This window comes from Lontra canadensis, unplaced genomic scaffold, assembly GCF_010015895.1.
Source record: "Lontra canadensis isolate GAN:19392208 unplaced genomic scaffold, GSC_riverotter_1.0 scaffold64, whole genome shotgun sequence".
NCBI lineage: Eukaryota > Metazoa > Chordata > Mammalia > Carnivora > Mustelidae > Lontra > Lontra canadensis.
Window position 1 is genome coordinate 12,446,816 of NW_022631058.1, and position 10,298 is coordinate 12,457,113.

General features: G+C 42.1%; 1 long non-coding RNA gene across 1 annotated transcript; it reads left to right on the forward strand.

Annotated features, from left to right (window-relative positions):
• Positions 1–3,014: 3,014 nt before the first annotated feature.
• LOC116879973 lies at positions 3,015–4,165 on the forward strand. Its single transcript, XR_004385145.1, has 2 exons — positions 3,015–3,083; positions 3,176–4,165. It is a non-coding gene; the product is annotated as an uncharacterized LOC116879973 (long non-coding RNA).
• Positions 4,166–10,298: the final 6,133 nt, after the last annotated feature.

Sequence of the window (10,298 nt, forward strand, 5' to 3'; positions counted from 1 at the left end):
CTGTGCTCAAGGATTATGGGATACAGATTCCGGATGATTCCTTTTGCTCACTCCCTCATCTTAATCTGTCCATCTTCTGGAAGGATCAGCTTCCACCAGTTGAAAGAAAAATGCATCTTATTCACCCAACTGGTCAACTCCTGACACTGAATTTGTGGTTTGTAATTTAGCAGTTACTACAATATTGACACCGCCTTTCAGAAAAGTTGAGCCTCTCATGCACTGGCCATCCTTGGCATGTATCAATTAGGATAGGTTCACCTGCAAGAAAGAGTGCCTTAAACCATGAGAAATCTTCTTACTTTTTAGGAAAGATTCCCAAAGTGGGCAATTCTAGGGTTGACTGGTAACTCAAAAATGTCATCCAGGATCTAGTTCCTTTTCACACTTCAACATCAGCATCTTGAGCCTGGGGGCTTTTCACCCTCGTGCTGTCACCTCACTGTCACCAGATGGCTAGGCTGTCACAGCTGTAGGCACTAGGTCTTCATACTACATTCAAAAGATGAGAAAAAGGGGGCAAAGGAAAAACACCCTTCTTATTCTCCAGGAAGGAGGTATTTTCCCAGATTTTTTCCTGTGCCCATCATGGGAACTGAATCACGTGGCTGTCTCAAACAGCAAGGCAGGCTGAAAAGTGAGTTCAAGATTGAACCCCTAGCAAAGGGGTTCAAGATACCCACGACTGACTTCGACCAGTCCCAACTTGTATTTATTCAGCCTTTTTATTCCTACCTTTTCAGTGCTTTTTTTTTTTTTTTCCTCTTTCCTTCTTACTGTGGTCAACGCTGAAGAAGGAGGAAATGACTGTTGGGCGGGCAGCTGACAGTGCCTGCTCCTTGTGTGATAACGGTTCTTCACGAGACCCTCCGCACTCAGATAAGTAAGAAAGGACAATAAAGTCACACACATGCTATGACTGGGGCCCGTCAAGAAGTGGGCTGGGTTTATGTTTGGCTCCTGCTTTAGCCTTGCCACAGTAAGAATGACAAAGATAACAAAGACACCCAAATTGTAAGAATACAGAAGCTGATTAAAATGTTCCATTGGCTGAACTCATTACAAATACCAGTAAGAGGCTCGTGTGGGACTAAGAGAAGGAGGCGGCCGAAGTCTACGGCTTCCAAGTCAGGCGGAGAAAAGGTTCCTTCTGACAGGGTCCTCGCTGAAGACAGCTCTCCTCACCTCGCATGACTATAAATCGGCCAGCTTCTCTGGTTAGAAAGGCCTAGTCACGAGGGCAAAAATCAGGATGTGTGCCGCGATATGGGTGGTCAGAAATTTTTTTAAATGCCATTTGTGTGGGTGTGTGTGTGCACGTTCCTCGGCAATGCATCACGCATTGCACAAGTCTGACAGCTCCCCACCAAAGAAAATCCTCTGCTCTAAAAGCTGGTCTCTGCGTCTCTGAGTCTCTCCTGTCCTCTTCCGGCGACATCGTCTTATGAATTGGGGAAGAAAGTCAGGAAACTACCAAGGTTGTAACACCACGGTTGTTTACCTCAGAAAACAACCCCATGGGACATAATTTTGGCATTTGCCCACCCCAGCCTCTGGCTGCCTTATTTCCCTTGGTATGGCTGGAGCCTAGAGCCCAGTCTGGGGACCTACAGAGGATACTGTCAGTGGGAAAGTGATTGCTAACTAATGCTAAATTTAAAATTAGGATACAAAACTGTAGCTCCCAAATGACCTCAGGTAGACCCAAATATATTATTAACTATAGTTATAGAAAACTAAAAACCTTAATAATAGTTATCTCTAGGTGGTGATATTTGGGTGATTTTTCCTCATATCTTCCTGCATGTGTAATTTCCCAACCACAAATAGTGTCCCCATAATTAGGTAAATATCATTGTTTTTCTTCTCTCTCTTTTTTTCATCAGCATCAGCGAGGAAAACGCTGTTACAACAGCTGGTGCAGTTGCCATCCTGAGAAGCAAACCAGGCAGGAGTTGCTTTCTTCCCAGAAAGAAGCACAAAGGCAGAATAATCCACAGATCCAGACCAGAAGTCTTGTGATGGTTTCTCAGGGAAGAGACCGCCCCGGGGCGCTCCAGGCCTCTCTCCCTGCCGCTCCTGGCTCTCGGCTCTCGGTAGAATTTAGCAGATTCATCACTGTGCTCCATCCCAGGCTCTGCTATTTTTAGCTCTGTTGACTTCCCAACTGTAGGCAGACAACCATGCTGTAGGCTAAGCACCTGGCAGGTGGGCAAGGGCGCCCCGGCAGAAGGAGAGGACGGCTCGCCCCGGGGGGAGGAGAGCCTGGTGTCTCAGGCAGGAAGGATTTAGAGAAGCCGAGATCAAGCCTGCGCCCTCGCCCCCCCGGGGGGACTCCAGGCTGGTGACCCCAGGGGCCCGGATGACCCCTCCTGTCCTCCAGCCTGCGCCAGGCCGGCCCGCCACGCCTTGGAATTCGTTGCTCTTCTGCGTGCTCCCCTCCACCCCCCACCCTCAGGAGCCCACCTTCACGGCCACCACCACGGCCCCACCACAGCCACGGCCACTCTCCGGCCTTTCCTCTGGCTTGAGCTCTTGTCCCACCACTTAGGTTCATCTGAAGTTTGACAAGAAGGCGGCGGAGTTTGCTTGTTGATGGACATCCCACTCCCACTCCCCCACCGTGGGCTCTGACCCGCGTCCGCCGGGAGGAGAACCTTGCGGGTCTCCGCCTGGAAGGCCGCCGTGTGTCCGTGACTTTCAGTAAATAAATCGCGCCATCAGGGGCCAGACGGATCCTCGCCCTCCCCTCACCCGTGAAGCTGCTGTCGTGGCAGCTGGACCGCTGCTCACTCAGGTCCCCGGTGACTGCCTTTCGCTCTGGCCACCCCGGCCCATCACCGGCGTCACTGCCCCGCAGCGCGCGCCCAGCTCACCTCGCCGCTGCCGCTTTCACTCCGTCTGGTTCTTGCCTTCAGTCTGTCCTCGGGGGAGTCTCCTTAGAGCCTCAGCCTGTTTCTGGGAGTCTCAACTGTGCTCTTTTCGTTAAAGAAAAAAGAAAAAAAAATGGGGGGGCAGCTTTATTGAGGTAGAATCGACAAATAGAAATTGTATATATTTACTTTGTACAATGTAATTTTAAGGTGTGCAGTGTGATGACTCAATGTATGTACAATGTAATAAATGTATACAAATAGAAATTGTATATATTTACTTTGTACAATGTAATTTTAAGGTGTGCAGTGTGATGACTCAATGTATGTATATGTTTTCCAGTGGGGAGAACACTTAGGATCTACTCTCAGCAAATTTCAAGAAGCAAACAATACAGTGTTATTTACTGTAGTCACTGTGCTGGACATCAGATCCCCAGAACTTACTCTTCTTATAACTGAGGTTGTACCGACTCCCAGCAGCCGCCATTCTACTCCAGGCTCCCAGAGGTCCACTTTTTTAGATTCTACATATTAGTGAGGTCATACAGTATTTGCCCTTGTGTCTGGCTTATTTCACTTAGCGTAATGCCCTCCAGGTTCATCTACGTTGTGGCAAATGGGAGGATTTCCTTCCCTTTCACTCTTTATCATAACAGAAACATGTTCTCCATCTGAACTTAGCCTCTGAACCTCAGAGACATAACTAATGTCCAAAGGCAATGATCCAGAAAGGCCCACAATGGCCACCTTCTGGCTACAGGAGCTCTCGTGAAACCCAGTGCAACCCTGACACTCAGTTTGGCAAAGTGACAACTTTTTCTCCCCTAACAGAATGGAACAGGTAGTCCTGAATTTAACCCTCTTACCAGCTGTGGACCTTTGACTACCATCTCATGATCCTTAAGTTACAAACATCCTGGGAAAAGTCAAACATGCCAGGGACAGTTGAACAGAAATTTCAGGAAGTTCTCCCATTTTTAATGACTCATTTTTAATGAGCTGCTAAATTACCCTGAGATAACTTTCTTTTGGACTTCTTATGGCTTAAACTGCTGTTGGGTGGGTATTCTATGGAGGGAAAAAATCCTAACAGGGTGTGGGATTGACCAAGGGTTTCTTACTTGCACATAAAAATCTTTTAATTTTTTAAAATTTTATTCCATTATTATTATTATTATTATTATATCATTATTTGCACACATAATTCTTTATCAAATTACCAGTGTACATTTGGGTTTACTTTAATTTCTGTTCATATCAGTTCTATTAAAATCAGGAAGAAGGAAAAATGCCTGTTATTTCTTCTGTGAGTCCACATTGTTTTATAAGATTTAGCCAATATGATAAGGAAATAAAATAAAACAATTACTTTAAATATTGGTAAATAGTAAAATTTTCCTTTTAGGATTAGAATATTGTTTTCCTAGAAAGACTAAGATATTCTACCTTAGGTCTCAGTTTCATCATCTGTAAAACTGATATAATAGTACCTATCTTTTAGAAATATTGAGGATTAAGTGAGTTAATATACATAAAAAAACAGAATAATGCCTGGCCCATTGGTAGTTCTTGTTGTTATTAAAATAATGGAATAAGGTGGGGTGCCTGGGTGACTCAGTTAAACATCTGACTCTTGATTTCTGCTGAGGTCATGATTTCAGGGTCATGAGAAGGAACCCCACTTGAGAGTCCCTCTTTCCCTCTCCCTCTTCTCCCCACCCTCCCCCAAACTAGCACACACTAGTGCTAGGCATGCCTTCAGATGCCAAAAAAAAGAAAAGAAAGAAAAGAAAATTGAATAAGGTAACTGGACACAAAATTAATGTACAAAAATTAGTAGTTTTACTTTTAATCAACAGAAATTTGGATGTCAGGAGGGAGGAAATCCCACTTTCTAATAAAAAATCAAACTGTAAAATGCCTATAAGTAAAATTCACAAGAAAGGCAAAAGACCTAAAGAACTAACTATGAATCCTTATTAAAATGTGAAAAAAGTCTAAGTGTAGTGACAACTGACTAAGAATGATAGAGGGGCATCTGGGTAGCTCAATTGGTTAAGTAATTGATTCTTAATTTCCTTGATTTCTGCTGGGGTCATGATCTCAGGGTTGTGAGATTGAGCCCCCCCTTAATCTCCTCATCCAGCTCCTGGCTCAGTGGGGAGTCTGCTTCTCTCCTTCTCTCCTTCTCCCTCTCTGCCCCTCTCCCCACCCATGGTTGCACGGTCTCGCACACAATCTCAAATAAATAAATAAATAAATAAATAAATCTTTAACAAATTTTAAAAATTAAGAATGCTAGAATGTCATACAGTGCCTGCCCTTCCCAAATTAATTTACATATTTAATGAAATGTCATCCAGAATCCTAGTTTATATGATGATTATATGTGATGATTTTAAAAATCAGTGGAGGAATAGCTGAGAGTACGCAAGTAAATTCTAACAGAAAGATGGATGGGTGATAAAACAATTTGCTTTATATCTAATGTAATAAAAAATACAAAGTATGGGGACAGAGAGTTTATGGGAACTCTCTGTACTTTATTCCCAGTTTGGCTGTGAACTTAAACTTGCTCTAAAAGATGGTTTATTTAACATAGATAAATAAGTAAAAAAAAAATAATGGGCTTGGCACAATAATAGACAAAGGGATCAAAGAAACAGAATCCAAAATTGGTTCAAGTAGTTACCAGTCTTAATATTTGACCAAGTGGAAAAGGGTAGTTTATTTGATAAGTTACACTGACAGAATTGGCATCCGAGGTTAGACTCATAAAGCATACCATGTACAAAAAAAGTTCTAGATAAATTAAAAACCTAAATGTAGAATATAAAATTTTAGGAAATCAACTTTAGGAAAACATTTGTTTAAGCTTCCAGTGGGGAAGCCTTAAAACAAGGTCTAGAAGTCATAACAAAAACATGGGCATTTTATGCATGTAAAAGTTAAAACTTTCAGATCAGAAAAGATACCATAAGTAACATTTTAAAAGGCAAACAGGCTTTGGGAAAATATTTGCAACATATGTGATGAATGAGGGGTTTATATCATGAATTATATTGAGTAGTCTTACAAATTTGATAACAGTAGGAAAAAGGGCAAAGGATAGACACAAGAATTTTCGAAGGAGTATGTGCACATGGCCAATAAACATTTTTTTAAAATTCTCTAAATATCTTGGAGTAAAATCAAATACATATTTCACCTAGTAGACGGGCAAAAATTGAGAAAGTAGCAATGTATTTATGTGGTTAGAAAAAAATAGAAACCATTTGAATCTCTAGCAACAGGAGAACAATTTAATAAATATGACATATATATAGTATGGAATATTATGCACTTATGTATTTGTATGCACTGTTGCAGTTCTTAGTAAAAAGCAAATTGCAGAATCGTGTATGCATGATACAATTTTTAAAAAACAAACCCAAGGGGTGCCTGGGTGGCTCAGTGGGTTGAGCCTCTGCCTTTGGCTCAGGTCATGAGCCCAGGGTCCTGGGATTGAGCCCCACATCGGGCTCTCTGCCCAGCAGGGAGCCTGCTTCCCTTCCTCTCTCTCTGCCTGCCTCTCTGCCTACTTGTGATCTCTGTCTGTCAAATAAATAAATAAAATCTTTAAAAAATAAAATAAATAAAAAACAAACCCAAGCTAATTGTCTTTGGCAACCACTATATTGGTATATGTGAGTATAAAAAAAAAAAAATGGAAGGATACTCAGCAGACCTTAACACTGGTTACTTCAATAAAGGAGACAGATTGGGAACGGGGATTTATTAAACTGTTCCTGGTATATGTCTGTATTATTTAATTTGATAGAGCAAACATATATTTCTTTTGTGTTTAAAAAAACAACTAAGTGATCTGCACTTTCAGCTATGGTTTGATGATAACAGAGCTACCAAGGCAGTAAGGACCCGAAGCACTAAAAACCAGAGGAAAGGAAGGCATTGAGAAGTGAGCTGGAAGTCTCTAGTGCATTCTTCCTCAAAGCACCTGCAGACCCATAAACTCTGGTCCACCAGAAAGCTAAGCAGGACATAGCAACAAAAAGATGGAGATATTAAGTAGAATTCTGAGCAGTCTAATCTATGTAGAGACAAAGGAATTGGAATTGTGGCTCACCACGGAGGTGAGCCTTGGGAAACAGAGGTGACCAGAAATTGACCACTGCTTGCATCAGCATGGAGCAGTCTCAAATAAACTCACATGCAGACAAAATTAAGATAATTCATCTCTATCCTAAAAGCCTACCCCAAAGAAAAGTAAGTCCTCTCTAAAAAAGCTAATATTACCCAAAGACTCATATTGTACACTCAAAATGTGTAGGATTCTTCATACCTAATGTTAGTATTCAGCCCAAACAAACAACAAAACAGCAGGCATTCCCAGAAACAAGAAAAACAAGAGGGAAGGGAGGAGAGGGAGGGAGAGAGAAGGAGGGAGAAAGAGAGAGAGAATGAGAGGGGGAAGGGAGGAAGAGGGAGGAGGGAAGGAGAACAAGATCTAGAAACAGACCTACAGGAGGTCTAGATTTTGGAGGTGCCACATCCAGACTGTAAGAGAGCTGTGATCAATAGATAATAAGATAGCAATTTTCAGCAAAAACTTGGAATCTACTAAAAAATGAGCAGATGGAAATTAGGGAACTGAAAGATAGGTCAGTATAAAATACCTATGCTAAAACATAGAGATGAAAAGGAAGAGAAAATCCAGACAAGGGCGTAAAAGAAATGCGGGGCATACTAACACAATTGAACATCCCTGTAATTGGGGTTCTAAAAGAAGAGGAGACAGACAACAGGCAGAAATATTATTCAAAAGTATAATTACTTTATTTCCAAGATCATTTAAGGACATTAAGTGACATGTTCCAAGAACTTCTATAATGGGCTCCCGTGTGGCTTAACTGGTTAAGCATCCCACTCTTGATCTCAGCTCAGGTCTTGATCTCAGTGTGGTGAGTTCAAGCCCCACATTGGGCTCCATGCGTTCCCCCCCAGTTATTGTCATTTAGGATTAGAAAAGAAGGTATAAGTGTCTAGGGGGAGAGGGCAAAGAGAATGCTTTAATACTGACATACTATTTTAAAAAAAAAAGAATTTCTACAAAATCCAAATAAGATAAATTTAATGAAAGCTATACCTAGGCCCATCATAATAACACTGATAAGAACCAAAGGCAGAGGCAAATTTGGGAGCAAGAGAACAAGCAGATCCATTAGCTGCGAAAGAGCAGCAATGAACTGACAACGGACTTAACTGCCTTACTGATATTAAATTTAATAAAGCACGGGTACTTCCTGTAACCTCTAGGTCAGGGATTAGCACTTCTGTAAAAGGCCGAGTGGTAACTATTTCCCCGCCTTACCGGTCATACAGCGTCTATGGCCACCACTCTCCCGCTCTGTCCTCCAGCAGAGCCGTCAATGACAGTACATAAACAAACAGGCATGTGTTCAGGCCACAGGCCCGATTTGGCCCACAGGCCATAGATTGCTAACCCCTGCTCTAGGATAATCGTTTAAAAAGGAGTAGAAGAGCATGTGGCTAGCGCTACACATTCTCCCTGGGTGTTCTCATCCGTTCCCATGGCCTCCATGACCACCTACGTGCTCCCAAATCTGTGTCCCCCCGCCAGCTCTGCCTCTGAAGCTTCAGATCTGTCTCTGTGCCTCTGAGATTTCCTTTTGGAACATCCCACGGGTTCATGAGGGGCAAAACCACACCTTCCTCCTTGCTCTCCTGATGTGTTTTCCCTTCCATATTTCCTGAGCCAGTGCTGCCCTCCATCGATTTTCTCAGGCCAGACCCTTGGAAATCGACTTAGACACCCCTTCTCCATCATCTGTTAGTCAATCAGCAATCGAGCCTGCTTATTCCACCACGGAAATATTTTCTCTCCAACAGCTCACAGCCTAGTAATAAAACCTTCATAAACAAATGGAGAAATTATGTAAGAGGTAAAAGGGTGTGTTGCTGGATATTGGATGAGGTTGTTTATTGCTTCTTAAGAGCATCGCTAAATATCCAGGAAATTATGGTAAGCCATGGCTAGAAAAGAAGGTGTAAGTGTCTAGGGAGAGGGCAAAGAGAATGCTTTAATAATGACATGCTATTCTTTTTATTCCATGCCAGCTGTCGTCCACATGTCCCTGGCAGAAACAGTGTCCAAGAGCAGCCCTTTCCACCTGGCTGATGCTTCCCATAGATATTTAGGGAGGCCCATTAGGGATGGAAGAACACAGCCCTCGAGAGAAACTTCAAAGGCATGAAAATCAGGGGCTCCTCTTAAAGAGACCTGTTCTCTTGCTTAGAAGATGAACAAAGTTCTTCTATCCCTTTGAGTATTTTCAAGGTCACGGTGAACTGGAAAGGAGGAGAGCAGTGAACATGGAATTGAGACCAAGGAACCTGGATGAAGAGGGATCCAAATGACCAAGAATATGGTTCTATATGGTTCTATGAAGAAACAAATTTGTGAAAAACATTAGATAAGGACATTACAAGAACAGAAAATTGCAGACCAATGTCTACCGCGAATATAGATACAGAAATCCTTGACAAATTGTAAGCAAAGCAAATCTAATAATACATATAAAAAGATAAGTACATCACAACCAAACCTCTATTTCAGATGTGTGAAGCTGGTTTAACATTAGGAAATGAGTCCATAGGGGCACCTGGGTGGCTCAGTCAGTTAAGCATTTATGACTCCTTGTTTCAGTTCAGGTCATGGTCTCAGGGTCAAGGGATCCAGCACTGTGTCAGGCTCCTTGTGGAGTCTGCTCGATGATCCGGTTTCTCTTTCTCCCTCTCCTTCTGTCCCTCCCCCCACCTGCATGGACACACACACACTCTCTCTCTCCCTCCCTCTCTCTCAAAATAAATGAATAAATGAGCGTCTGAGTGGCTCAGCTGGTTAAGCTATTGCCTTTGGCTCAGGTCATGGTCCCACGGAGTTCCAGGATTGAGTCTCAGTTCAGGTTTCCAGCTCAGTGGGGAGTCTGCTTCTCCCTCCGACTCTCTTCCCTCTCATGTTTTTCTCTCACTTTCTCAAATAAATAAATACAAATCTTTAAAAATAAATAAATAAATAAAATCCTAAAAAAAAAAATAAGTCCATATAGTTTATCACTTTAACAGAGCAAGGAAAAATTTCATACAATCATCTTAGTAGATACAAAGAAAGGATTAGATAACTTTCAATGCAAGTTTATGATTTTCCAAAAAAACTTTAAGAAACTAGGAATTGAAGGGAACTTCCTTAATATCGTAAAGATTTTCTATGAAGAACCTACAGAAAACTTCATATTTAATGGGAAAATACTGAAACCAGTTCCATTAAGACGAAGAAAAAAACCAAAGAGAGTCCCATCATGTCCACTTCTATTTACCATTGTATTTGATATCCTAACCAGT